We start from the raw sequence: 27856 nt of genomic DNA, 5'->3' as shown, positions 1-27856 counted from the left end.
GGCACAATAATACTCTGAGAATTTGGGTTTTTTTTTTTTAAAGTAGATCTTAAACACGTTTTAATTTTTATTGTTGAGAAAGAAAGAGAGAGACAGAGCATGAGCGGGGGAGGGGCCGAGGGAGAGGGAGAGAGAGAGAGAGAGGGAAACACAGAATGCAAAGCAGGCTCCAGGGTCTGAGCTGTCAGCACAGAGCCCCATGCGGGGCTTAAACCCACCAACCGTGAGACCATGACCTGAGCCGAAGTCAGACACTTAACTGACTGAGCCACCCAGGGGCCCCAAAGTAGATCTTAGTATTTAGAGAAACGGTTCCTTCATCAGACAGAAAAACCCTGTGTTTGGCCAGTACTCAAAGAATACTGTTCAGTGTTAATTGGTGGAGACATTTCTCGTCCAGATCAAAAGGCTCTGTACTTGTCCCTGGTTGAAGTCAGTTCAACATTTTTTTTTTTTTTTTAATCCATGACTTGGAGTAAGAGGTAAAATCTATGCCTATCGGTTGGTGCTGGGAAGACAGTTAATATAAGGGAAGGGAAGGTCAACGTTAAAAATAATCTGAACGGTGATTACTCAGTGTTCCTTTTTTGCTTGAATCCTGGACCGTCTACACTTACGTTTAAAGAATTAATTGCACAAAAGTATAACGAGGGGGAGCTGATTTAGCAACGGTATATGCATGACCCACAAGCACCATCTGAGTCAAGATCATGCGAATGCAATCCAAAGCCACATTGATAGAAGCTTACTTCTATTAATTTTAGAATTAATAGAATTTTGGTCTGGAAGTTTACTATCCAGACCATGTCAGAGTAAATATTCCATCCTAGATACGACATTTTAAGAGGGCCACTTGAGACTAAAGGCTTTTTTTTTTTTTTTTTTTGAGACTAAATTAGGTGTAGAAGAGATTGGGCAAGATGAAAAAAATCCATTATATGAAACCTGTTTGAAGCCATTAAACATGCTTAGTTAGAATAGGAGAAAACCCTAGGAGGACAAGAATATGGATTTGTCTTCACATATAAAGGATTATCATGTGTACGTCGTTTAAGAATTGTTCTGTGTGCTCAAAGTCTAGATAGTGAACCAAAGGCTAGTGGTCAAATTTCACTTCAGTGTAACACCTTTTTGTGTTTAATATGGTCCAATGATGGAATAGGTTGTCCTCGTAAGTAGTAAATGAGTAAATGCCCCATCATGGGAAATTTTCAAACAGATGCTACATCCCCAAGTGTCGAAGTTAAAGAGGTGGTGACATCAGAGGCCACTTTCGGCTTGGATACTGAGAGTTCTTCTGGGCATTACATATTTTAGCTACCTCACTTGGGGGAACGATAGCGGGGGTTACCTAGCCTGTCCTTTTCTTTTTTTTTTTTTTTTTAATGTTTATTTATCCTAGCCTGTCCTTTTGACATTTCACAGAATCTTGTCTCGTGTCTAATCCTCTACACGGTTTCTGTTTTTAATTCTCCGTTCAATCTGAAAATGAGAAAAGCTAGGAACCATAGCCCCTGGGGCCCTGACCTGCCCTCGTGCTGACTCTTGTCCTTCCTAAGGATCAGGTGTAGCTCATTCTTCGTTGCTGCAAGACACCCCCGTATCTTTACAACAGGTTTCCCTTTTGTTCATACTGGCATGACTTGGTTTCTGTTCCTGACAAATTAAAGAACTTTAATTATGCCCCAGTCTAGTGCCTTTTTAATATTATCTCACTTAGAAGATAGGTTCAAGTTTATTTTTTTAATGTTTATTTATTTATTTATTGGGGCGGGGGGAAGGGCAGACAGAGAGAGAGGAAGAGAGAGAATCCCAAGGAGGTTCCATGCTGCCAGCACAGAGCCCAACACAGGGCTCAATCCCATGAACCGTGAGATTACTACTGGAGCTGATATCAAGAGCCAGACACCTAACTGCCTGAGCCACCCAGGCACCCCTAGGCTCAAGTTTATTTAAGCAGGAATTTTTGTCACATTTTTATAATATTCTTCCTTCCCATCCTTATCCTTTGGGCATTGAACTCCTAGAGCAATAGGACAGTGAATCTGATTTGAGCCTCATAGTAATTCATCAAGAATAGATGGTATTTGTAAAAACCCAAAAAAGGCTGCTGTGAGCAGATTTATTTACATTTTAATTTTTAAAAATTACACGTCCTGCAATGCACATTTTATTTGGAAGGCAGCCTTCCATTATGCAAATACCCATTTCTCTGTGAAATGTCTCACTAATGGTGTAAGTTTTATACCTATTGTTTCTGGCCTGGAACCAAGAAAATGGCACAGCCACTCAAAGTTCACTTGTTACACAGCTGGTCTGACAGTTAATTAATGGGCTTTCTTAGGCTGGAGGGCGGGAGGCCTCCCTGAGCCAAGGGTAGGACCCAGTTGGCTCTCATAGGTCAGGTGCCCCGAATGAAGCTCAAACGTCATGCTGTTAACTCCCCGAACTCTTGGCAGAGTGCAGCTTTCTGTTTTGAAAGTAATGGCCCCATGTCTCTCATGAACAAGTCCTGTTAGAGATCAAAGCAATCTTTCATAACCTTGTTTTGATGAGTTAAGGGAAAATGAAGCAGAAACATGAGGATTAAGTGTCCCTTAAAACTCCCCTTGGGATGTAAATACTGGGAAGAATGTGTTGGGCCAAACCATGTGTCAGACCCCAAACATGGAGAAGCAGAGCAAGGCTTCTGACAAATTGAGGTATGTCTGGGTTTGCCTCTATCTCATTGGTCTGTGTTATGATCCTTAAGGGGGGCTCGCTATGAAGAGGGCGCCTAGCTTTCCTGGGGAGGGGGGCGTGGCTCCCACCAACAGAGCTGAATCTCTCCAAATGGACCAAGTGTAACCATCTAAAACTTAGGTTGTTGTTTTTCCTTTAAATCAATTATTACATCAAGGGATTCTGCATAGTGACACGTGTCTCTTAGGGCTCCCAGCATATGAGAAATAATGATTTTATGACAAACCAAACTTATTTTCTGTAAAATCGATAAAAACACAGCTGTCTCAAAGGTGTATCTATGACATAGGTAACATCAAAGAGGAATGCTAACTCAATCTGTTTCCTTTTGTTTCTGTTTCCAAATATCTTTGTATCTGATCTGAAACATTTATCCTGAAATTCGTAGCAGCTCCAAACCTACATTTATTCAAAGGAGTATCCATAAAAGATAGAGTTGGGGGGCTGGGGGTGGCAAAGAAATGATCATCCGTGAGAGGAAATATAGCTTGGGAATAATCTAAGTGTGCAATGATTATACGACCATAGAGGGCTTTGTTTGTTTGTTTTTACTGATGTGAAATTCACACAACATAAAATTAACCTTTTTAAAGCGAATAGTTCAGTGGCATTTAGTATATTCACAATGTCGTGCAGCCACCATCTCCGTCTGCAAAACATTTTCGTTACCCCCCAAAGAAACCTCTTTCCCAGTAAGTGGTTGTTCCTCAATCTTTCCTCTCCCCAGCCCCTGGCAACCACCCTCTGCTGCCTGCTTCTGTGGACTTAACCTCTTCTGGATATGTCACATCAATGAAATCATCTAATAAGTGATGATTTGTGTGGTGGCTGCTTTCACTTAGCATTGCAGTTTTGAGGTTCATCCACACTGTAACATGTATCGATGCTTCCTTCCTTTCCGTAGGCTGACCGGTATGCCACTCTAGGCACGTACCACATTTGTTTATCCTTTCGCCCACTGGTGGACCTTGGGGTTGTTCCCACCTTTTGGCTGCTGCAAACATGTGTATACACGTGTGTATGTGACACCTGTTTCCGATCCTTTTGGGTATATACCTCAGAAAAATAGGAATGGAACTGTTAGAAGACCAGCGGATGCTAGAAAGAGCTGCGGCTGTGCTCCGCGTGTCTGGTTTTTACCCCAGCACCATAGCACACACAGGTCACAATCCACACAGCTGGAGAGTCTCTTGATCTTCCACCAGGGGATCTGTCACCAGTTCCCCTGAATTGGAGCTAAGACTGCTACCTGGCATTTCAATGTCCTGAAGCCATGAAAGCATGAGAGAAAAAGAGAGGTCGTGGTGATCACTGGAGGGCTGGTGCTGCCTATCCAGGGCAGCTAAGGAGAGCTACTGCACAAAGAACAGTGTTCCTGGAAGCTGGGGGCATACTCCTTAGGGTGTCTGTTCGTACTGCCTGCCCTGTGGTTGAGGTTAACAAAGGACTACATCAACTGCATATGGGCGGAATCACCAAGGATTCACATTCCTCAAGACTGTAGGTCATGGTCACCTGGGCAAGACAAGAATCTCAACTGACTGAAATGCTGGCAGAAGGCAGGGGAAGTGTGGAGCGGAAGTTGGTTACTCAACCAACCTTATTCTTTTTTCTTTTTAAAGTTTATTTGTTTATTTTGAGAGAGGGGAGGGGCAGGGAGTGAGCGAGAAAGAGAATCCCAAGCAGACTCTGAGCTGCCAGCACAGAACCCAACGTGGGGTTTAATCCCACGACTGTGAGATCATGACCTGAGTGGAAACCAAGAGCCGGATGCTTAACTTACTGAGCCACCCAGGTGCCCCTCAACCAACTTTATTCTTAAGATCAGTGGCAGAAAAGCAGACTGACATCTTTACCAGTATTTCCCTGCATGCTGCTAGTATGTAACACTTTCCTTGATTTTCAAGTTTAAATGGAAGTTACACCCCTCAGTATATGCCACCCAAAATGAAAACATGTCTACAAAAACTTGTCCGCTTACATTCATAGTAGCATTATTCATAATGGTGAAGAATAGAAACAACCCAAATATCCATCAACTGATACTTGAATAAATAAATTGTGGATGTCTATACAATAGAATATTATGCAGCAATCAGAATGAATGGATTACATTAGGAATAGGAAAAAAAAAAACATCCCAGATGCAACAGAAGTGAAAAAAAAAATCATAAGGGAATCTGTTGTACAATTTTATGTCAATAAATTTGGAAATACAGATGAAATTGCTAATTTTCTAGAAAAAGTATCTTTCTGAAACTGAAGAAATCGGAAAACCGAATGAAACTAGTTTAGCATTAAAAAAAAAGTGATTTGACAGTCAAATGTTCATACCTCCCAACCACCTCCCAGAAAAGACACTAACTAGTCTTAGACGACTTTATTAGTGAATTTTACCAAACCTTCAAGGAGAAGGTAATCTCTATCTTACATAAGCTATTACAGAAAATAGAAAAGGATAGCAGGCTACTTAATTTATAAAGCTAGTATGGGCTTGACACCAAAATGAAACCAGGATAGTACAAGTGCAGGCATACCTCATTTTATTGCACTTCATAGATATTGCATTTGTTTTGTTTGTTTGTTTTTGTTTTGTTTTGTTTGACAAATTGAAGCTTTATGGCAAGCCTGGGTTGAGCAAGTCTATTGGTGATATTTTTTTCAACAGAATTTGCTCACTTCCTGTCTCTGTGTCGCATTTTGGCAATTTTCTTAGTATTTCAAACATTCTCATTATTGTTTTTGTTACGGTGATCTGTGATCAGTGATTATAACTCGTTGAAGGCTCAGGTGGGGGTTAGCATATTTTAGCGATAAAGTATTTTTTAATAAAGGTATGACTTTTTTTTTTTTAGACATGCTATTTCACACTTAACAGGCTATAGTATAGTGTAAACATAACTTACATGTGCTGGGAAACTAAAAAATTCACTTGACTCACTTTATTGTGATACATGCTTTATTGTGGTGGTCTGGGACCACATCCGCAGTAGCTCTGAGGTATGCCTGTACAGGGGGAAAAAAATGTAGAGTAATATCACTTATAAATGTAGACTAAAAGACTTAAATAAATATTAGCAAGTTAAATCCAACCAGTGTATTTTTTACATGATCATTACTAGTTTTGGTTTATCCCAGGATTGTGAGAACATCAGAAAAATCCATCAGTGAAAGTTCACCATGTATTTCAGATTAAAAATAAATAATATAACATATCTGGTTCTATAAATTTAATACACACTCTTATCTAAAAGAAAAACTCTTAGGAAAAACTAGAAATAGAAGGGAACTTCCTTACTCTGATAAAGGGTTTTTACCAAAAACCTAGAGCAGTTACATCACATACTTCTGGAATATTCCCATTAAAAGCAAGAACAAGGCAAGAAGGGCAATTATCGCTGTCACAACTCAACATTATACAGGAAGACTAGCTAATGCATTAAGAAGGAAGGAAGGATGGAAGGGAGAGAGGGAGGAAAAGAATGTGTGCAGTGTGGAAAGGGAATGAAAAGCTACTTTTAGGCATAGAAAATGCATAGACATCAACAGATAAACTATTGGAAGTGATGAAAAGAATTCAGTAAGGTTGCTGGTTACAACAGCAATATAAAATTCGGTGTTTCTTTGCTTATATTTCAGCAACAAATTAAAAAAATAATAAAATTGAAAGAAATCCGTCAATTCACAATAGCAGCAAAAACTGTAAAGAACCTAAGGAATACAGAGGCACTTGGGTGGCTTGGTCGGTGAAGCATCTGACTTTGGCTCAGGTCATGATCTCTCTGGTCATGATCTCCCAGTTAGTGGATTCCAGCCCTGAGTGGGGCTCTGTGCTGACAGCTCAGAGCCTGGAGCTGCTTGGAATTCTATGTCTCCTTCCCTTTCTGCCCCTCCCCTGCTCTCTCTCTCTCGCTCTCTCTCTCTCAAATAAATAAAATTAAAAAAAAAAAAAAGTACCTAAGGAATACACATCATGTAAAATGTCGAAGAATGGGGAAAAAATTACAAAATTTTATTAAGGATATAAAAGAAGATCTGAGTAATGGGTAAAAAGCACTAAAATGTCAGTTATGCCTAGTTACCCCTAAATTTAACTACATTCCAAACAAAACCCTGCAGAATTTGTTTGAGTTTCGAAATCGATTATAAAATTCATATGAAAATTGAAATTGTGAAAAAAAAAATCGTTTTGAAAAAGAACAATGAGAGCCGAGGAGTCGCCCTGCAGATATCAAGGCATTCAAGTTGCAGAAGTTAAAATACAGTGGTCTGGGCAGGAGGACAGGTGCCGGAACAGAATAGAGAGCCCACCGCAAATACGTGTGCACGCAGGAAAGTGGAACAGGATAGAGGTTAAATACGGATGAGTGAGAAAAGAATGGAAGCATTGGCGCTTCTTTAGATTCCTAAGCCAATTATGCAAAAACAGATTGAGGGGTGGGGTGGAATTAAAGATCTCTACACGAAAACCTGCAACACAGAAACTACTGGAACGTGCAGGAGAACATCTTTACAACTTAGAGTAAAAATGCTAGCCGTGAATCCGCCCGGACCTTCTGGCTATCCGGGGCACCCTATGCTAGTTCCTACACCCGCAGACCTCCTTTCTCAAGGTCAGCAGGATTTCCCCAGACTGCTTCCCGGCCAGAGTGGAGCATGTGACTCAGGCCGGCCAATCAGACGCCACCGGAGGCCTCGGGCGGAAGTGAGGAAGCAGGCTGGCTCCCTGGAGGCGTGGAGGGGCAGAGGCGGTGCTGGAAAGGTGGCGGATTTCTGAAAGAGCTAGTTTGTTCTGGGGGTGTTCTTTCATTGAGGCTGAGGCATCTTTTCCCATCACCCCCAAACGTTGTGTGAGCTTCTTACTGTCTCGTAAATTTCCTTTCTGCTTAAACCAGTCGGACCTGATTCTATTGCTTGCAGCTAAGAGCAAGAACTGACATAGAGCCCCCCCCCTTGGACCTGAAAACATCTTTAGAACAAAATATACCAAAATCAAAATTAGACATAATAATACTTTTTAAAAAATCCTTGGAGAAGACATTTGTAGGATCCATAACAAAGGAATAAATATGTTTATTTTACCATAGAATTTATATCTAATGGAGAAAACACCTAAATAAATAAGAGAATGGAAACACACCAATAGGGAAGTGGGAGAAAAATGAGAACAGGTAATTTTCCAAAGTGTAAACCCAAATGCCTTAATTACATATTTTTTCTTATTTAAAAAATTGCATACATAGCATTATGGTATTCATATTCTATAAATTTTTTCACTCGAGAGCATTTATGAGAGTTCGATTGCATCTTGAGAGCAAAAACTTGTAGAATATGAACACCATAATCCTATTTACATAAAATCTTAAATAAAAGCAACATTATATATTATTGATGAAGACGTTAAAAATGCAAAAAAAAAAAAAAAAAGGTGAGAAGCTAGAAGCTTCTACAGTAAGTATGACAGTGATGTCACTTAGGGTTAGAGAGAAAAGCCACTGAGTGTGTCAATCAAAGAACACCAAAGATTTACTTGCATTTTGTTTCTTGGGGAAAAAGTTGGCAGTTGTTGATGGTTGGTCTGGATTCTTCTACTCCATTTCCCACACTTAACGTAGGAGTTACAATTTGTCACGTGTGCTCCCTCTTTTCTTTTCCTTTTCTGAAATCTGAGAAAGACAAACTCACCATTTCATCTGTCCATTATAGGATGTTGTGATAGCATCATGAGAGAAATAATGGCATACTCCCAGTATATAAATTACAGAGGGAAACTCCATGTTGATTCCCCCTCCAAAAATAAGCTTTAAAAAAACCCAATAAGCAAATTTCTGTAGCTTTATTTTCAGTTCAGTTTTAAATTATATATATACTTCATCCTCGTGAAATAAAGATAAAAGACCACGAAGATTCATTTATAATGATTTTAGGTCTTTAAAAATAACGAATGGTTGTTTTTTCTGCTGGCATTGTCATGTTCTTTGTACTGATTCTGTACTTCTGTGTAGACACAAATACAAACCACCCCCCCCACTCCCCCGCCAAGGCCACAACTGTGATATGCACTTGTCATTCACAGGCCAAGCCACAGGATGCCACTGTTGCATTTGTGCAATAGTCTACTTAAGTTGAGATGAATAAAGAAAGGGGGGGGGGGGGCGGATCTCTTCTTTTATAAACAGACACATGAAAACTAAGATTTAAGATTTAAATCTTATGAGTTCTAATTTTTTAATTCCCTTTAAGTTGGATTTTAAATACCACATATTGAAATCACCCGAGTCTTTTAATAATTACATTGAGACTCAAACAAAAGTAAATTATTTTGGAACTGTTAAAAAAAAAAATGTGGGCACCCACAAATGCTAAGAACAAAGTCCTCTGAGAGTTAAATTCTCAAAAGTGGTTTCTATGCCAGCTACCTGGGGTCAGTTGCTATATTTATATTCATGAGATCTCAGTGATATATTGCTTGCTAAAAAACTGACAAATAATGTATTCATAAATATTAAAACCTATCTAAAATTATTTGTTTTTTAATGGGGGCAGCGTATTGTTGAAATCAAAGTGCTGAGTAAATCAAGTAATGGTGTTCCTTTGACTTACCCAAAGATAGTTTATTTGCATTTCTAATTGATCCACAATTGGTAATGATACTTGACCCTTTAAATTTCTTTCTGATCCCATCCCAGACTCTAACAGGTAATTATAGGTTTATAAATTGACAATTACAGGTCCCAGAGAAACTGATATTTAAAGGGAAGCATTCCTTTTGTCTTATGAGTCAATAAATTGTACAGAAAGTCATTCCCAATGTAGAATACCTCCTATTAAGAAGTTAGGAATATGTGGTCGATGCATATAGGAAATAAATTATAGTCCCTCAAAGAGACTGTAGTCTAATTAGGGACACATGACATGTCGTGTGAAAAAGAAAACAATGCCATTAGGAATATGAAGTGCCAAAATACTGTAAAGTGCCCAGTTCTGAAGAGAAGAGTCCCCAAGGACTGGAATGGCCAGGAAGGCCTTTGGAGGAGGCAGAAGTTGTGATCAGCCTGCTCAGTGTCACTTCCTTGCAGAGTCCCCTGTCCTCTACTTGGCCCAGGCTTTCCTCTGCCAACTCAGTCAGTTCTTGTCTTCAGAAGATTTTCATAGCTCTTTGAACATGTGTTTACTTGTAACTCTCAAAAATTGTTCATTTCTGCATTCAACAAATTCTAGGCACAAAGAATACGACCCACGTGGTCCCTGTCCTTGGAGCTTCTGGTCTAATAAATGCATTGCCATTATTTGCTCATTTGTGTCTCTCTTCTAGGGGCCTGTGACCTACGCAATGTCCCCGGCGGGGAGGACAGAGCAGATCGCGAATAAAGGTGGGTTACGTGAATGGTGTGCCAGGATGGGGCCGAGGCTGGAAGATCAGAAGTTAGCACAGTTGTCCAGCCAAGGGGTGTTGGGAGAGAAGGGACAGTTAAATAAGACGAAAAAGCCAAAGGACATGGTGTGTCCCACCCGCAGTGAGGGAGAGAACGAAGCCGAAACCAACTCCCAGGATGACTTTATGCAGTGGGTTTGTTTGCGTGCGTGTTTCTTCACCCATGGCATTGGCCTCCTTTTTCTGTTACAGAATTAACCGTGTGCCAGCCTAGTTATTGTGAAATGAGTTTGCCTAATCTGCAGTAAACTGTGATCCTGCTGTAAAGGGCAGGCCCTTGAAAGATCAGTGCGGAATGGGCCTCTGTCCTGGCCCACGAGCTCGGCAAGGAGGTGGCAGGCCGTTCCAGGTGCATGAGTCAGGCTGCCTTGGTCCCAGCTCTTCACATGCACCCACGCCACAGCCCTTAGTTGATTTAGAGTTCTAGGCAATTCTTAGGGGGTCAGCGTGACTCATAGGGGCAGGACATGAGCAAAGCGATGGGCTGAGCAGTTGTAAGGTCATAAATTTTTAGACTTAACTAAAATAGTCCAAGTCTGAATGCAGGATACCGGTTGCCCGAGCAACCGAGAGGTTAAAGCAGCAATAAATTACGGGCGGTCTTATCAAATAGAGCTGTTACGGCTTTACGACAGAGCACTAGCACCCTCGGTGTTGGCTGCGGAACACAATTCAGCGTGGAGAAATTATCAGCAAGTTCACATCAAAGGAAAACAGAAGACCATGACCCAGGTCCAAGGCCTGAGCAGATTGAGGTCTTAATCTCAGACAGTGGAGAGAACAGAAGGTCCGGGTCCTAATCTCTGCCTTTCCTAATCGCATGACCTGTGGGCGGCTCACCCGGCCTCCTGGAACCGCAGGCTCCCTCTTTAAGAAAGAGATGCTGTGAGGCTCCAGTGAACTGACCTTCATGAAAACACTCCAAAAACAGGGGAATATGCTACCAAAAAAGAAAGGAAGGAAAGAAGGAAGGAAGGAAGGAGAGAGAGAGAGAGAGAGAGAGAGAGAGAGAGAGAGAGAAAGAAAGAAAGAAAGAAAGAAAGAAAGAAAGAAAGAAAGGTGGTGCTATCTCTAAAAGAGGAAAAACAAAATTAGTTGTGGAAGAGCATCAATAAAACTATAATATCTTAATGAAAGCTACCTGTCTGCCAACAATTGAGATGAGTAAGATCATCTGAACAAAACCCCCACCCCTAACAACTGTAAACAGTCATCTTGTGTTACCACTCACACTTGACCTGCAGGGACCTGGTGTTCGGGGTGAGGTAGACATTTTTGGCAAGGCCCTGGCACTCACCGTGCCATAGCCATTCTCCTGGGTCTCAGGCCAGGGTTTGATTAGTTTTGCTAGCGCCCCGCCTGTCCAGATGCCTCTGTCACTCACTCGGTGCCTTTCTCACGCCACCCTGCTTTGTACATTCTCTCTCTTTGTCTCTCTCTCTCCCTCCCACCCTCACCCCTCCTTTGCGTCTCAGCCCGCACGTGAGTTCTGCTACCAGCCAGATGGATTTCCTCTCTCCCGTATGCATTACTCATTGTCCGTCTCTCCTTGAAGACCAGGCCAGAGTATTGGCCACCCAGTGACATCCGCCCCCATATAAGCTGCCTTTGCTAAATGGTTGTGTTGTCATCTTGCTCTCTGTCCCTTGGTAGACAGCAAGCTCCTTGAGGAAGGCGTAGGAGGGACCGTGTTTATTGCTGTTCACACCACATTCCCTGAGAGTCCACTTAACACAGGTTCGGACTCCTTGGCTGAAGAGGAAGGGAGGGCAAAGGAAATGCAAATGGCTGTGAGCTCTTAGCCCTCGGATAAGTGCCTGTGGGGCTTAGCCTGTGCTAATCCCCAAACGTTCCTTGCTGAGGAGACAGCTGTCTTTGGTCTGTAGGAACTTGGGGACACATATGTATTAGGTAGCTACCAAACGTGGAGTGGTTGAGGTGTGGGACCAGGGAGGACCCTGCGTCAGACCAGGAGGGAAGCCAGTGACTGCATTGTCTCCCTTTCTGTATACCCTGACAGACTTGGAGGACAGGGACAGGTGTGGGGGACACCCACATCTAAAGATGTTCAGCCCATCTAAAGATCGCCATGGAGCAGAAGAATATGTGCCCAACGAATGACCGATTTCACCCTTCTTCTGTCCCAGATGTAACGAGGATTCAAAGACCAACCCCTCTGACTTCTGTGTCCCACTAGCGAATCCAACCAGCAAGCCACATGGGGAAGGCTTTCAAAAGACAGAAGGAAGTGTGGCTTCTTGCCCTTGTTGAATTTTGCCTTCATGGTCATTAGCATATCTCCATTTGTGACATGTCTATTCAAGTCTTGCACATTTTATTTGTTTATTTTCAAAAAAATTTTGTAATGTTTATTTTTGAGAGAAAGAGCATGAGTGGGTGAGGGGCAGAGAGAGAGACACACACACACACAGAATCCGAAGCAGGCTCCAGGCTCTGAGCTGTCAGCACAGAACCCAATGCAGGGCTCGAACCCACGAACTGCCAGATCGTGACCTGAGCCAAAGTTGGACGCTTAATTGACTGAGCCACCCAGGCGCCGGTATTTATTTTTTAATGTTTATTTATTTTTGAGAGCAAGAGAGAGAGAGAGAGAGAGAGAGAGAGAGAGAGAACAAGAGCGGGGGAGGGGCAGAGAGAGAGAGACAGAAGAACTGAAGCCCGCTCAATGCTAACAGCAGTGAGCCTGATGTGGGGCTTAAACTCACAAACTGTGAGATTGTGACCTGAGCAGAGGTCGGATGCTTAACCAGCTGAGCCACCCAGGCCCTCCAAGTCTTGCACATTTTAAAACTGGGTTGTTCATCCCTTTTCTGTTCATTTGTAAATTCTTTGAGTTCTTTATATATTCTGGGTTCAAGTCCTTTGTCAAATTTTTGTGCTGCAAATATTTCCCTCAGCCTGTGCAGGCTCCTGTGTTCAGTTTCTTAGCAATGTCTTTTGATGAGCAGAAATTCCTACTTTTGATAATGTCTAAGTTATTGCCTTTGTTCTTTGATGATTAATGGTTTCTGGGTTCTATCTGAGAAATCTTTGCCCACCACAAGATCATAAAGATAGAGTTCTGTATTTTCTTCCATTAGCTCATAGTCTGGATTTTATATTCAGGTCTGTAATTCAGCACAGATTAATTTATATTTGTGGAGCGAGGTGGAGGTTGGGGTTCATATTTTTCCAGATGATGTCTGCCTTTCAGCAACATTTGTTAAAAAGACCTTTCACCATTGGACTGACTTGGCACCTTGGTTAAAGATCTACCAACTATATATGGGTAGGTCTGTTTCTAGAGTTGTTGACCTGTGATTTTTTTTTTTTTTTAATTTTTTTAATTTTTTTTTTTAATTTTTTTTTTTTTCCAACGTTTATCTATCTTTGGGACAGAGAGAGACAGAGCATGAACAGGGGAGGGGCAGAGAGAGAGGGAGACACAGAATCGGAAACAGGCTCCAGGCTCTGAGCCATCAGCCCAGAGCCCGACGCGGGGCTCGAACTCACGGACCGCGAGATCGTGACCTGGCTGAAGTCGGACGCTTAACCGACTGCGCCACCCAGGCGCCCCTGTGATTTTTGAGCAACACGCTCACCTAGAGAGTGGGCCTTGCAAGATTTCCTCACTCTTGGGCTTTACTTTAGAGGGACTAAGAAATGGGCGCCTGGGCGGCTCAGTGGGTTAAGTGGTTAAGCGTCCGACTCATCTCTGTTCAGGTTGCAATCTCACGGTTCGTGAGATGTAGCCTCATGTCGGGCTATGTGCTAATGGTGCAGGGCCCACTTGGGATTCTCTGTCTCCTCTCTCTGCCCTCCCCAGCTGATGCTGTCTCTCTCTCTCTCTCTCAAAAAATAAATAAATAAACCGTAAAAAATAGACTAAGAGAGAATGCTTGGTTTTGAGAAAACAAAGCACATGCTTATTGAATTAGAGTTCTTTGGGGAAAAATATTTTCAGACACCATAAATAAGCAACATGGCAGGCATGAATTTTCCTCCACAAATAAAATGAAGGACACATTTCTTTTTTTCTTTTTTTAAAACGTTTATTTATTATTGAGAGACAGAGACAGAGACAGATAGAGCGTGAACATGGGAGGGGCAGAGAGAGGAGGAGACACAGAATCTGAAGCAGGATCCAGGCTCTGAGCTGTCAGCACAGAGCCCGACATGGGGCTGGAACCCACCAACCGTGAGATCATGACCTGAGCCGAAGTCGGACGCTTAACCGACTGAGCCACCCAGGAGCCCCTGTTTTATTTTCTTGAACTAAAATTCAATTTGCCTTTAAGGCATTATACCTCCATGCTGGTAAAAAGATCATTCTAAGTGTTTCCTGAGATTTCCCCCGTCCCTGTGGTTGCAAGAGAATCTTTTCTTAGGAGGTTGAAAATGATGGGAGGAGGGGAGGGCAGGGTGGGAAGAGGGACCTTTACTCTCTTGTCCATTAAGAGGGAAATAATATCCTTAAGAATCAAGACTGAACAATCCCATAAAGGTGAGTTGGAGTGATAATAGAGGTTGGGGTTCATTTTTTTCCATATGGGTATCCAGTTGGTCTGGGTCCTATGCCAGATGGAACACAGAGATCTCTGAATAGGCTGGGAGTCTCTGAACTTCCATAGGCTATCCCCTGATGCTGTTCCCCTCTGATGCTTTATCCGCTCCCTGGGTATTGTTAGCTTCTGTGGAATATGGTGGTGGCTATCTGATGTTTTCACCTGCTTGATATGTTTCCCTTTCTTCCAGCCACTGCACTTTAATTTCTCTTTGGGAAACCACTCCTCCCACCCCATCCCACCCCACCCCTGGAATAGATGGAGTTAATAAGTGATTGACTAGCTCCTGACCCAAGATTTAAGCCAATCCTAAGCAATGAAAGTCAGCCCCCGGGATTCCTCTATGGGAATTCTGTCTGCTGAGCTTCAGCTTGGTGCACTGTAGACTCTACTTAGTGGATTATCCTACAGAGAAAGAATCTGACTGAGAATGAAGCCAGCCCAGTAAGCAGCCGAGCCATGAGAGAGCCCCAAAGACATCAAGTCCTTCTGAGCAACAGAGGTCAACCATGCCTAAAGCAAGATCCACAATTTCATGAGCCATTAAGTTCTCCTCAACTGTCAGTCTATTTAAATTGGAGTCTATCATCAGAGTGAAAAAAGTCCTGATACACCACAACTGGGGCAGCCAACAACCTCTGCCCTTCCCAGTCCAAGGCTCGCTCTCTTCTTTTCCACACAGATACTATTGCTAAGCCCTCAAGAAGAGCAGTAGCCAGGAAGTGGCTGTCTTGAAGGAGTTCCCACTTTCTTACCTGCCATGCTGACTGCCTGCTGGGAATAAGGGTAAAGAAAAGTCAAAGTGAGGATGAACATGAACTAGCACCTCAAGGTGTCAAACTCCCACACAGATCTCTTTCTCTGTCCTGCTTTCTTGCCTTCCTTTCCTATCCATTTGCTCTTCCTCCCCAGTAGTCTTGTTCCCAAGCCAATTTAACACATAAATCACTTACGTTGTGCCCAATACTCTTTGGAATCAGAAAACATCACCTCAGCCCTTGGAAAGCTCAGGTGTAATGAAAGAGAATTTGGAGCCGGGACAGCCTCAGTGAGGGAGCCTGGGGCCAGAGGACAAAGGGCAGAAAAAAGTCAACACTTTGAATGTGAAGCAGGTGATGATGCCATTGAATGAGTCCCTTCAGGGAAGAGGAGGGGCTGGCTTGGATAATGGGGAGATGAGAGTCAAGTCAGATGAGAGACCGCTAGGCTCAGGATTCTGAAGAAAGAGACTTGAGGGTCCATTACATTATAGAACGTTTTTGTTAAATAATGCCTGAGAGGTGATCTGACACAGGTAAATCCTTTTATTTCTTTTAGGTAAAATTAAATCCAACCGTACATCTCAATTTCAAAGTTTAGTAAACGAAAGAACGAAGCCAGTAGTTCCCACAACAGGCAGGGGCCATGCATGTCCCCAAGATCCTTCAGGGCCTGCCAGCCAGAGGAATGGGCTCTTACCTGTTTCATTAATTCTGCTTACTCATGAGATTTTTAAAAACAAAAATCGAAATGAGTTTGAAAACCCAAGGGTTAGTTTCCTTCCCATGCAAGTACTAATATAATTTCTTCCTTCTTTTGAGCCCCATCTGCCCGCACCCCCCCCACCTCCCCAAAACATGGATCTAAATTCCCTCTTCTGGTTCCCTACCCCTCATTGTACCCTAAGACTCAGGACCCAGATCTCAGCTTTTTTTCCCCCACAGTCTCCTTTGCTGCCTTTAGGACATCACCTCTCGTTTCTGAGCCAAAGACACCCAGATGTGTCAGTTCAGCCTGACGTCTATCTTGTGCAGGACCTTTCTGCCTGGATGCTCTGCCTGCAGCTCCTCCATGAGAAGGAACGAGAAGAAATCAGAGTGACCCCGCTCAGCAGAAAAATCATCCTGGTGGAAAACCACCAATAGCGGCAGCCACTGGATGGCTACAAATACTGCCATCATTATTACCTTCTTTTTGCTTGACTGGACCTCTTTGAATGTGACGAACCCCAGCTGATTTTATAAAAATAACAATAATTTTAAGCCGAATATGGTAAAATAGAAACAAAAATTACCCGGAACATTTCAGTGTTGAAATGCCCCCCCCCCCCCCCCCCCCCCCGCCAACCTGTTTTGCTTATCCAGGAATGTGTTCGTGAAATTTTGGAATTGGGAAACATTGAATATTACAAGTTACCCATTCGCATTTGAAAAGTTTTTGTGCATAAGATGAAACACCTTTTATAATTTATTTAAGCAATCCACTCTTGTTAGATTTTGAGTTGTTTCCAACTGAACTCCTATTGTTGGACATTTTGGTTGCTTCCAACTTGGCCCCGACAAACCAACACAGAGCCAGAATAACTGGTTGAAAATAAATTACAATAAAGGAGAGGGGAGAAAGGAGGAAAATGACTGGAGAAATCCTGGAAAGATGGGCCAAATTGCTTAAAGAAATAAAAGTTTTTAAAAATGCCCTTTTGTGCAGAAAATTTGCCAACATTTGTAAGACAAAAGAAAAAAAACACAAAACCAACAGTGATTAGAGATTATTCATTTTCTTTTTTAATGTTTATTTTTGAGAGAGAGACAGACAGAGAGAGAGGGAGACACAGAATCCAGAGCAGCTCCAGGCTCTGAGTTGTCAGCACAGAGCCTGATGTGGGGCTCGAACTCAAGAACGGGGAGATCACGACCTGAGCCGAAGTCAGATGCTCAACCAACTGAGCCCCCCCAGGCGCCCCATAGATTATTCATTTTCAACCAAATTATTATTATTTTTAGAGAATGGCTCCACTAAGTTATTTTAAACAAAGTCACGTGCATGTCCTCCGCTGGACCAATGCTTATGTAGCCAATTAGGTTGTTCGTGATCGTCCAGTGTCATAAACTGCAAGAGGGTTTATATTAACGTTTGCGAGATTGCCTTCTAAGACCCAGTGCTTTTCTCTCAGATCTGGTGGTGGTCCGGATCTGTTCCTGACTGGTCCACCGACAATGCAACATCTCACTGGGTCTCATTCCCGGCCCCTTCTCCTCTGCGTTGCTCAGCACCCCCGCGGTGGCCTCTGCTGAAGGGGCAGGAACAGTAGCTGTCTGGGCTCTGACATCCAAAGCTTGTCTGGTACCTGTGAGAAATGGAAAGCCACTCTAAAAATAAGTTGTTTCCTCCTGCTCCCAATCCCTCCTCAAAACAGTAAGAGGATGTTTCAGAGTTTTCAAATGGAAATGGTCACAGCAGCCAGAGGCCATGGTCTTGACTTTGACAAGCCTTAACCTGTCTTCCTCTAGTCCTCTGAAACAGGACCGAGTTCAGAACGAGAAATTAAAAGAAGACCCGCCACATAGATTTGTCCATAATGCCACTATTAGAGTCCCATTTCCAAGGGAGACAAATTCACTTCTGGCACCTGAAGTTGCTTATCTGGTTCCTCAGAGCTGCAACATTGAATTCGCTCCCAGGTATGAATCAAACCATCAAATATTCTTTATATCTGCTGCCAGGAACAAAGGTGAAAACCAGCTCAGGTGAGTGCCTCACAATATACTCCATGCTTCAAGAAAACTACAGTCTGTCTTACCTCTTCACTAGACAGCATATTATTTTTCTTTTACATATGTATGCTTTGTTGGAACCATCTGAAAGTTTCAGACACAGTGACACTCACCCCTAAATACTTCGGCAACCATCTACCACAAGGGACATCCGCCAATACAACAGAATTATCACACGGAGGAAAGCTAACATTAATTTAATAACATCTGGTGTACGGTTCATATTCAAATACCACAAGAGTCTTATAAAATTTATTTTTTATCACTTAAAAAAATTTCATCCTATAGCTGTGGTTCATCATTACCTTGGGTTGTTATGTCTCTTGCAGCCTCAAGAAATTTTAACTTAGAATAGTCCCTCTGGCTTTTGGTTTTGTCTTGTTTGTCTGTTTTACAGTACTTGATTAAAAAAAAATTTTTTTAACGTTTATTAATTATCGAGAGAGAGCAAGAGTGAGCAGGGGAGGGACAGAGAGAGGGAGACAGAGGATCCGAAGCAGGCTCCACACTGTGAGCACAGAGCCCAATGTGCGGTTCGAACTCATGACCGTGAAACCATGACCTGAGCCGAAATCAAGAGTCAGCCATTTAACTGACTCAGCCACCCAGGCGCCCATTACTTGATTTCTTTTTCATTCACACCAATCGTCTTGTAGAATCTCCCACACCCTAGATTTGTCTGGCTCTTCCCTGGTGACTAGATTCAGGTGAGACGTTTTGGGCTAGACGTCTGTCCGAGTGCTGGAGCCTGTACTTTCTGCATTGTATCAGAAGGCAGGTAACATTCGGCTGTCCCAATGCTAAGTTTGTTCACTCTGTGGCCAACTTCTTCTTAAAACATAAAATTAAACCACACGTGAAACAAATCTATATTTTCTAATTGCCTCTCTGCGATGAAAGCCCAGTGTATCTTACGAAACTATCTTCCTGCACAACTTTTAAAAAATTCAGCCCTAAGTCACACGGCTTCTCCTTTCCTGTGAAGCGGGTGTTTGAAAAGCCTGTGAACTCATACTGGTTATCTTTCACAGAATCTGGAATTTCTCTTACCAAGACCAAAACCAAATCACGGAAAAGCAGCCACTTGCGAACCGAAAAACCCAGTCTTCACAGGGTATGAGTTTTCAAGCCGAGGTTCCAAAGTGAGACAGATGGCTCAGGACAGGAGGCAGTGGGGTGGCAAATGTGGCCTCTGTCCTTGGTCTAGAGGGTCACCGGCCACCTCGCCCAGGCTCCCGTCACTCACATGATGGGAATCCTGCATGCGCTGCCTGGGCAAGCCCAACCGGGAGACCCAGAGCTGGATGCTGCTTCCGTTTTGGAAATCAGTTCAGGGGCACCTGGGTGGTTCAGTCGGTTAAGCGTCGACTCTTGATTTCGGTGCAGGTCACGATCTCACAGTTCGTGGGCTTGAGCACCGCGTTGGGCACTCTGCTGTCAGTGCAGAGCCTGCTTCAGATATTGTCCCCCACTCTTTCTGCCCCTTCCCCACTCATGTGCGCTCTCCAAAATAAATAAACATGAAAGAAGAAAGAAAGAAAGAAAAGAAAGAAAGAAAGAAAGAAAGAAAAGAAAGAAAGAGAGAAAGAAAGAAAGAAAGAAAGAAAGAAAGAAAGAAAGAAAGAAAGAAATCAGTTCAACAGACTTCACTCCTGCCTGCTGAGAAACAAGGTAACTTCTAGATCCAGAATAGTCTGTGGGCTTGCACCGAGCTGTTATCTTTGTATTAAGAAGACCTGGAGGGAGCGAGAGGAAAAGGAGATTTTTTTCAATGCACTCTGAAATGGCTCGAATCCTTGTTGAAATTTTAGACTTACAGAACCATTTTCAGGAAGAGACGTAATTTGTCTGCATCAGTCTGAGTGAGTGTGTCTTATGATTTTGAATCTGATCAGAGCTTTTGATGATCGACTATGCAGGGGAGATGGTTCCTGTTTGGGGAGAAATCCCCAGACTTCCAGCATCTTTTCCTAAGTGCAGACCTAGTTCTGTCAAACTTGATGGATATTTCAGTCCCCACAGCTTCTTATTGCTGCTTTTCATTTTGGGGAGATGCTCAGCTGATAAGAAAATGGGCTGAACATTCAATCGATAATAGTGACATAAATAGTCTCTGGTTGTATAAATAAAGCTGCTTTTACCTGAGCGATATTTTCAACCTCTGGCAGCAGCAACTTTAGCAAATGCCCTTTTGGGAAATACCCCCAATAAATATTAAATTTGAAAAGAGTTTTGTGAACCGAAGACTCCCCGCATGAAATCACAGAAGGCAGATCTTATTTAAAATCAGTTTTCAGCTGCCGTTTCTGGTTGCAAGGTAATGAATTGTCCTACTAATTGAACTTGAAGTTCACCTTTCAATTATGAAGCAAATTGCAGAACCCAAGGACGGGCAGGTAAAAGTGAAATGATGAGCAGTCATGTTGAAACTAAGACACCCTTTGTTCCGTCATCTGTGGGCACAAGAGCTTTCTGTCCTTTGGAAATGCCCCTGGCAGTGTCTGAGAGCGTAGAAATCTCAAAGCATCTCAGGGGTGTGCCTAGGGAGAGAGAGAAAACAAGAGAGGGAGAGAGAGAGTCTTCTTTTACTGCATTTCCCTTTATTTTCTTTTATTACGTGAGAAAACGGTCTTCATGTGACAGCATAAATTAAAGACGCTTGAGTTTGCTCCCTTCGGTGTTGACTCTGAGGGAAGCTGAACAGAGTGGTGGTAAATAACTATATAATTGAAATCGCCTTGCTTTGTTGTTACCTTAGAAGGGGACTGTTGTGTAGAGGCTTCAGATTTATTGAGATAGATTACACCCCTGGGTGTAAATCACTTTGTAAAAGTAAATCAGGCAGTTTCCATAATTCCCTTAGGCCTCTGGGGTACAGTTTAATACACTAAGCCATAATTTACTATTAAGGGGGACCCTTGGGGTGACTTTTTCCTGGGGAATCATCTTCTCACTGGGAGACCCACTTATGATGCCACTATAAAGAAGCCTCCCTGTCTTCTCTCTGCCCTGGCCATCTCATGTTATATGTCCAAATGGGGAACGTTCCGACTCCTGGTTTGGAAGGCAGAAAGTTGGGTCTTATGTTTCTGGCACAAGGAGACATTATTGCCTGGAACACGAGGAGATACCACATGAAGGATGCCATCTCTCTCAGCCCTGGATCCAGGAGGATTTGCCCCCCTTCCATCAGCTGGGCTTTATTCGGAAAGGCCAGCCTGCGACCTTGGCACTCCGTTTCATTATGAGGTTTTGAATAGCAGACACTGTTTCCTTAAAGTATTTCTCTAAGACTGTTTCTCTAAGACATTTAATTTGCATTTTTGTTTGATTTAGGATATGACCATGTTTTACGTGTTTCAAATCCTATTTCTGATTTGCAAAAATAAGAACCAAGTGGTCGTCTAATCCTTAAAGGTTAAAAGGGAGAAGTAGAATGTGGGAGTGGGGGGATGATAAGAGTTAAATATGGTTTGAGTTTATTTAAAATGTAATTACTTTTGGCCTTTGTAATTTTGTTCCTCTTTCACAGAGATGACAAGAATTCCACAAACAATGGCAGCCAGTGGAACCTAATATGTAAGAGAGGATTTGGGTGGTTCAGGGTGAAATTAAATCATCTGTGTAGGTAAGTGCATTATAAGCCATCTCCAAGCTTCGTTCTTGATTTTCTAGTTTCCGGTTTCCTTCTTCTGCTGTGGTGCAATTCTGCTCCATCCGTTGCCAGTGGTTCAATTGCCGCCCTGATGACCAAGCTCCTAATAGCTTTGTAATCCTTCTTTCACACCTACATTTTTCCATTTCATTATTAAGTCAGTAGGATTTAGGCAGCCTCTCTCCTGTGCCTCTCTTCCTCTTCTCACGGCTCTACTGTTTTACTTTTCAATTTAATTTCTTCTTTCTAGCAGTTTCTCATTATGTAATTCAAAGACTAAGGGTGCAGAAGTCTACTCAGGCTGGCACACTCGTGTTCACGGTTTTAGTTAAAAGTCCTAGGGGCGCCTGGGTGGCGCAGTCGGTTAAGCGTCCGACTTCAGCCAGGTCACGATCTCGCGGTCCGGGAGTTCGAGCCCCGCGTCGGGCTCTGGGCTGATGGCTCAGAGCCTGGAGCCTGTTTCCGATTCTGTGTCTCCCTCTCTCTCTGCCCTTCCCCCGTTCATGCTCTGTCTCTCTCTGTCCCAAAAATAAATAAACGTTGAAAAAAAAAAAATTTAAAAAAAAAAAAAAAAAAAAAAAGTCCTAGGAGACACTTCCTTAAGCAACAGTAGAGGGAGAAGTTTGTCAGAGTTGTCCATTGTTCTGAGTTGCTTTAGGAACTTGGTCTTTAAAAAAAATTTTTTTTAAATATATTTTTAAATTTAGGTTGAGAGAGAGAAAGAAAGCATGAGTAGAGGAGGGATAGAAAGAGACACACAAAATCCAAAGCAGGCTCCAGGCTCTGAGCTGTCAGCACAGAGTCCCATGAAGGGCTCGAACCCACGAACCGTGAGATCATGACCTGAGCCGAAGTTGGATGCTTAACCGACTGAGTCACCCAGGCGACCCAAGAAAATTGGTCTTGATTATAATGGGGATGTTTAAGAAAGTAGCAAAACGTCCAGAAGATGAAGCTCCAAATCAAACTCTGATTTGTAAATTTGTCAAAATCATCCCTATGCCCAGCAGTAGCCCTGGAAACCCTGCCCCATCCTGTTCCCTTTCAGGAGGTGTGCAAGCCTGGGACAGGCTGTGGACAGAGCACCTGAATGAAGTTCTCCTCCTCATGTGGTTGGTCGACTCTGTTGGAGCCCACAGAGGAGGTGAGAGGCCCAGCCAAGTAAGCAAATAGATGCCCCCTGGTCAAGAACATTCTCTGGAGAGACAAATCAGAAAACAGGAGTGGTGTCAGCCACACATCCTCCAGGACGAGAAGAAATCCAGGAAGCCAGATAGACCTATGATGGTAGCGATTTAGAAATATCACTTCCGGGTTTATGGGGAAGAGTGGGGTACACATAGGTATTGGATTCGTCAGATGGAAAATGTACATATACACACATGAACATACAGGTGTATATGTGCACGCACATATGCACATGTATATTCTAGCTTAGGCAGTGAGGCCTTCAAACCTAAACATAGAACTCTGGCATCATATTGAGGGCTCCTGGCAAGTGGCCCCTAAGTGTGTTCCCCTAGCTTCTCTCTCTATGTCCAGTGTGAACCCACTGGCCACAGACTAGTTACGAAGTTCTCAAGTTATACTCTGTCGAATCTCAGCTCCATAGCTCACTGACCTCCGTTTCCTCATCTATAAAATGGGTATAATGTGAGTTATATTGGGTAGGCTGCATTAGCAACCTCATCAAAAGAGAAAACATATAATAGACTTAACAACTAGAAAACACTCAACAAGTTGCTAGCTATCGTTACTTATTATTATATTCCCTTCTTAGCCTTTGTAATTGATAACAATAGAATTATAGGTGGTTGCGGGGGGCGCCTCAGTGGCTTAGTTGGTTAAGCGTCCAACTTCTGCTCAGGTCATGATCTCTCAGTTTGTGGGTTCGAGCCCCGCGTCGGGCTCTGTGCTGACAGCTCTGAGGCTGGAGCCTGCTTCAGATTCTGTGTCTCCCTCTCCCTCTGCCCCTCTCCTGCTTGTGTTCTCTCTCTCTCTCTCTCTCTCAAAAATAAATAAACGTTAAAAAAAAAAAGGAATTATAAGTGGGAATTTTCTGTATAAAATACAGAGGCTCTGTGACCCAGGATTTTTTTTTTCTTCTACATCCTCTATTCTTAGTCAAATGCAATAGAACATGGAAATATAACTGAACATCAGTTAGTACGTGACCAAAACTCCAGGGCAAACTTTTGGAAGGTTATAAAACTGTTGCCAGTTATGAATAAAAATGTCCTTAAGACTTGTAACGGTTTGGCAATTCCTTAGAAAAAGATCACAATTTTCAAGTCAATTACCACACTGTAAATGTCAGATCCTCAATGCACGTGTTTTAGATATAAAAAGGTAAGTTGAGAAGTCAAGAAGAGCTAGATCATAGCATAAGTTTTTCTTTTAAAAAGGTCCATCGTTTCTGAAAAATGGGCAGGCCGGTTTTTCTCAATGCCCGGAATGCTAAGACCTTCCAGGGGATTCATAAGACAGATTTTGGGGCCTGCTGGACCAGGGGTCGTGGTGCTGAGGGCTGTGTGCCTGTAGCCAGTCACCAAGGTGAATCTGTTCGCTGGGGTGGTTTGGAAAGCATGTTTACATGGTGTGTCCACTCCCACTGCTCAAAACTCCCGGAAATCAAGGACTTAGAGATCTGTTTGTGATGCTCCCGACCTGCCAATGTGATTTCAGCAATGCTTTTGCCCTACTTGCTTGGCTTTTTAACTAAAATGATCTTTTGCTGATTTCAGAAGTTAGGTGAAAAATACAGGAAGTACATGGGGCACCTGGGTGGCTCAGTTGGTTAAGTGTCCAACTCTTGATTTCCATTCAGGTCATGATCGCACGGTTTGTGAGTTTGAGTCCTGTGTGAGGCTCTGTGCTAACAGCACAGAGCCTGCTTGGGATTCTCTCTCTCCCTCTCTCTCTCTCTCTCAAAAATAAAAAATTAAAAAAAAAATTAAAAATAGAAAATGCAGGAAGTACAAATAAGGGCAAGGAGATTATTATGGTCATTCACAACTCAGGAATACCACTGTCAACATTTTAATGTTTTTAAAATTCTTGTTAAAACACATACATATGATTATATATACATTTTATTTTTCAAAAATGGGAATATGCCATGTGTACTATTTATAGCCTGCTTCTTTTTACTTAATAGCAGATTATGAACTTTTTTGCATATAATTAAATGCTTTTAGCACCTTTTCATGATTATGTATTATTCTGTTTTATGAGAGGTCCATCATTTGGTTAACCATGTGAGCCTTTTCCTATTTTAAATAATACCATGATGTATGTACTTACGTACCATCTTTGTTCCTGCAGTTTCTGGCTTTTTTATTTCTTTCTGCGTATTGTGGGTTGAACCACCTGCCTGGCAGAGATGTTGCCCAGAGAAGCCAAATATGTGGTTTATCTCACCAATAAGTGACTCAGCATTAAGAATGATCTCAGGAATCCCCATATATTGATTTTGCAAATAAAATTAAGGCCTAGAAAAGCCAAGAAATTTGCAAAAGCATCGCAGCTAATGAATGCAAAGCACAGACTAGAATCTAGAATGCCATGATTCTCATTTGATACACTTTCCAACCTACTGGATCATCCCCCATAGCGCCCTGAAAGGTGAAGTTTTAGGATCATGCAAATGCAAAACATATAAATGTGTATGCGTACATATATACATATATGTATATATACATCCACACATATAAATTTATACACATGCACACACGTATATGTTCTCATTTAGGAAGAATTAAATAGAATTACTTCATTAGTTAATTTTTTTAGGTTTAATTCTTGATTTTTGAGGGAGAGCGAGAGAGAGAATCCCAAGCAGATCCCACGCTATCATCATGAAGCCTGACTTGGGGCTCGATCTCACAAAACGTGAGGTCATGACCCGAGTCAAAATCAAGAGTCAGACGCCTAACCGACTGAGCCACCCAGGCGCCCCTACGTCATTAGTTAATTTTTAAAAATCAGCTGTCACTACGGTATTATAGCATGAAATAATTCTGAGCTTATCATTCATGTCCCTGAAAGATTTTCCAGAAGAGACAGAGGCGCAGGCAGGTCAGTCCCTGGGTCTCCAAGTACTCCGTGCACACGAAGCACCATTGAGGGCTAAAACCAGTGCCATCCCACTAGAGCCCGGGCACAGACGTCTCCTCTGACTTTCCTCCTGCCTCGCCATCAACTCTTGGGAAACCTGAGAAGACACTGCAACAAAAGTTTGTCCAAAAGCCACTGAAGCAATGGAGCAGCCAAACCTCGGTGGCTTTTCACGAGTGTTGGTGCCTTTACTATTGCTGCCCCAGGCTCACAGACTCTAACGATCACAAAAATATGCTTTGAAGCCCAAGATGACGATCTTACATCATCGCAGTGCGGCCAGTGCTTAAGAGGGGCAGATATTGAAGTCAGAAAGTTGCCAACAACCCTCAGAAGGTCTCCGCATCAGGCGTAGTTGTACAGAGCAGAAGCCCCTTTTAGCTGAGACTCGTTCTGGGGTGCACAGCCTCCTTCTCTCCGTCTGAGCAGCCACATTTATATGCAGGGGGATTTTCCAAATAATCCCAGAGGCAACTTGGGTTCATATTTCTCTCTGGCTCGGCGTGAGTGTAGAACCAACATGACTTCAGCAGGGTGGGCATGCCTGGTGACATCATTTATCCGTGTCAGCAGAGACTTTAGCTGGTGTTTGGTGATTTCGCTTCGTCGGGAAAATAAGCCAGTACTTTCTGACTCGGGGTAGACAGATCGTAGAAGTCTCAATTGCTTTTAGATCTTTGCAGTTCTAAAATTGCAAGCCTGGTACTTTTCAAATACCTAATAATACAGTAGTATTTTACATAATTGCTTTCCCTAACATTCGTAGAAAACTATAAATAGTCCTCTTAATAGGCACAGAAGTACTTATATTCCAGATGTTCCCATGGTGAAGGGACTTGAGCTGTAATTTCCACCTATTTCAGAAGCACTGAGACAGGGAAACTTGACAGACACATTCTTTTCTTTTGCCTCCTACAGATTCCCACATCCCCATCCTCGAAGCCGGTTGGAGATGATCTGATCTCCCAACACTGCCGGGCTCAAGGCTGCCTGCGGCAATTCCTGTGCCTTTTTAGCTCCATCCAAAATAAACCTTCTGGGAGAAGTGCTGTAGCCTCTGCTCCAGGAGAGATAAGTTTCATGCTTGTTTGCTTTCTTGTTTGTTTTTAAAGACTACTGAAGGCAGGCTGAATGAAGACTTTCCAGTGGTACTTTATTGGGGTTCCCTTTTCTTGATTTCTGGGTTTTCATGCCTGGTACAAACCCGCTGATGTGTGAATCTAGCAAACAGTCTCTCTCCACAGTTTAGAACCTTCACCAGTAAAATTTGGGACTTTCTGTAGGCTGAACTAAAATCTGCAGTGCTCTTTCGGTAGTCTTGTCTCCTGGAATCAGAGCATATTTGAATTATTGGGCCCTAACTCACACCTCGTGGTACATTGTAATGCATCTTCAAAGGCACTATGGACCTGATTGTTCCCCACCCTGGGCCTGGGGTTGGAGAGGGTGCAGGGCTGGGCAGCACAAGGGGCATCTGGAGCCTCTGGGCCTCATCCACAAGCTTTACGGGATGTGCCAGCAGAAGGGCCACTTTCTAAGCTCCTGCGTGGTGGTAGAAACTCTGTTAGGTAGGTCAGGACCAGGAGAGTCCCAAGGAAGTTGGGGATCTGGGGGTGCATTATCTTTTTTCTTTTTTTAAATGTTTGTGTGCGTGTGTGTGTGTGTGTGTGTGTGTGTGTGTGTATGTGTGTGTGACAGAGAGAGAGAGAGAGAGAGAGAGAGAGAGAGAGAGAATGTACGTGAGTGGGGGAGGGGCAGAGAGAGAGACACACACACAGAATTCAAAACAGGCTCCAGGCTCCAAGCTGCC

At 42.9% G+C, this 27856-nt stretch overlaps 1 long non-coding RNA gene across 1 annotated transcript; it reads left to right on the top strand.

Moving 5' to 3' along the window:
* Positions 1-2337: 2337 nt before the first annotated feature.
* LOC123587880 lies at positions 2338-27652 on the top strand. Its single transcript, XR_006707578.1, has 4 exons — positions 2338-2702; positions 10058-10115; positions 21808-21903; positions 26965-27652. It is a non-coding gene; the product is annotated as an uncharacterized LOC123587880 (long non-coding RNA).
* The last annotated feature ends 204 nt before the right edge of the window (positions 27653-27856 follow it).

The sequence above is a fragment of the Leopardus geoffroyi genome, chromosome D3, assembly GCF_018350155.1.
Source record: "Leopardus geoffroyi isolate Oge1 chromosome D3, O.geoffroyi_Oge1_pat1.0, whole genome shotgun sequence".
NCBI classification, from domain to species: domain Eukaryota; kingdom Metazoa; phylum Chordata; class Mammalia; order Carnivora; family Felidae; genus Leopardus; species Leopardus geoffroyi.
This window is presented reverse-complemented; position numbering and strand designations above follow the sequence as displayed.